This window comes from Centruroides sculpturatus, unplaced genomic scaffold, assembly GCF_000671375.1.
Source record: "Centruroides sculpturatus isolate CEXI.00-Female unplaced genomic scaffold, Cexi_2.0 scaffold746, whole genome shotgun sequence".
NCBI classification, from domain to species: domain Eukaryota; kingdom Metazoa; phylum Arthropoda; class Arachnida; order Scorpiones; family Buthidae; genus Centruroides; species Centruroides sculpturatus.
In genome coordinates this window covers 85,491-87,818 of record NW_019384898.1, presented here as the reverse complement: position 1 = coordinate 87,818, position 2,328 = coordinate 85,491, and the positions used below count along the sequence as shown (strand labels likewise).

At 34.1% G+C, this 2,328-nt stretch overlaps 1 pseudogene; it reads right to left on the bottom strand.

The window, feature by feature from the left end:
* Nucleotides 1–545: 545 nt before the first annotated feature.
* LOC111631441 lies at nucleotides 546–2,328 on the bottom strand (annotated as a pseudogene).

Genomic DNA, 2,328 nt, shown 5'->3' with positions numbered 1-2,328 from the left:
TTTCGTAGAATCATCTCTGAGTTGGTGATGACGTCGAGCTTTCATAGAGTCATCTCTGTGTTGACATGACTCATCTTTGCTCTTAGTCATTGTTTGTTTATTGATTGCTTTGACTGAGTTCTCTATGTAAACATTGCCGAAAACAAGGGGATGCAATGTTCCCCATTTCTACATATATCTTTTATAATCTTTGATTATTTGGTTGCTTCTTCCTCTTTTCTTTGTCATGTTGTGAGATTTCAGATAGTTGAATAAACCGTTTTATTCTAATTAATTTAAGTTGATATTAAAATTTGAATAAGGGAGGTCGCTAGATTGGTAAAATAGGCAAATTTCCTCTTACAACTTTGGTTGTTATCCAAGATACAATTAAGGTTCACGCGAATACATAATTAAAAAAGATTTATTTGTAATAATTTTTGTTTATTTACTTTATTAGTTTACAAATATATATATATATATTTGGAGGGAGGAGTGGTGGTCCTCACATCACTCCGCCATTTCCAAAAAAATATATTTGACATTTTTTTTTTCACTGATGTCGTTCACTGTCACCGTTTAGTCAGTTACCTATTATTAATGCCGTTCACCACTCCTTGGCATCCTGAGATGGTTGGAATATAAAGAGTACATCATGCAACAGGAAGTTTTCACAAAAAAAAAGTCCACGGTTTTCTTTCTTGTCTTCAGGCTGAAGTTCGCTGATTTAGGGATAGATGAGCAGAGTAACAACTTGTACTCTGCACTCTGTTGGAGTATGCACTGACATAGTTGATCTTGTGGTTCTTGGTGACCTTTGTCCTTAAGTTTTATTGTCCAGGATGATAAAATAGAAGTTAACTAAAAATGGTTTAAATAGTCCTTAGTTTATATCACCTTGTGCACACATTACAATTTAGAGCAGTTATACTCTATTGGCTGGTTGTACTCAGAATTAGCAATGTTTTCTGCGCTATCTTCGTTTCCTCTTACTTGGAGTGTTTGAATCTCCTCTTGTACTGTCTCTCATGGTATTTGTGAGTTCACAATAGGGGCAATTATAGGCATCGGGTTTATTGGATTGGGACGTCTGGTCCTTGATCTACATCTATCTCTAATAATACATATGTAAATCATGATAATTATGATAGTGACGATAACGGCTATGCTGCCACCCATTACTAAATAATGATTTTGGGTGCCTAATCTGTCGTTATCATGTGAGTGTGGTACTTCCTGAATTATTGTTATTGTTGGTGTTATTGTTATTTGTAGTATTATTACTGTTTTCAGGCCTAATAACAGCACTATAACGTTCTTCTTCTTCACCGTTTTCTAGCATGATGCGATTACGATAAGTATAACTACTCTTTATTTCTTGAGCAAGCTTTAATGCTTCTGCCTCTTGCCTTTTGTATTCTTTAGTATTTTTTTGTTCTAATGGAACGGTATAGCCTTGAAGCGTACTATCGTATGAAGATGTTACACCATATTTTTCAGCATTTGTCCGAAACATATCATTGGCATCCCATCCATTAGCTTCATCTACTTCTCCTTCTAATGTTTTCATTCCATCTTGATCATCACATGATTCATCCCAAGGTTCTAATTCTTTCTCAATTACTTGACCATTGAATTTACTTATAGCTGAATCAGTGAAATTATCTTTATTTGCATAGTCAAGATCCAAATTTGTAGCAGAGAGTATCACAATGTCTTTTAGTTTAAATATCAACTTTTCAGTAACAGAATCAGGAGAATTCATTGATGTCAATAAATTAGTGACTGAAGGATTAGCATCTGTTGCAGATTTATTTTTTTTCTCTATTTTCTGAACCATCTCCAAGACGAAATCCAGTTGATTGGAAAATGTTCTAAACACTCCTTCATAACACATTCCATTTTTAACTTGAACTAGACATCCCACTAATGAAGCAGTAGCGCATGCATGAGCCTTGCATTACTGTAGACGCCTTCAATTGCATATGTTTTTTCCAATGGTATTCTCGGTCTCCCTGGTTTGTTATTCGTTTGTAGAGATGTTCTTCCTTTCCTTTTATTGTTGTTCATGGCAACAATTGATGCAAAAATTGACAAAGTCCCCTTCTAATAAAAAGGTTGGAATCAATTCCAAAACATGATAATAATAATGATAATAATAAAAATAAAAAAAACGACGTGAGAGAGAAACAATCAGTCTAATCCAAGTCTCTTAAATTACCAGCAAACTGTAAACAGTTTAAATTAACAAATTACTAAACAACTACACAACATTGATCTGTTTTGGTGATAAAACGAGTCAAAAAACATTTCCCTTCCCAAAGTTGATCTTGTTAGGTGCAGTAAATG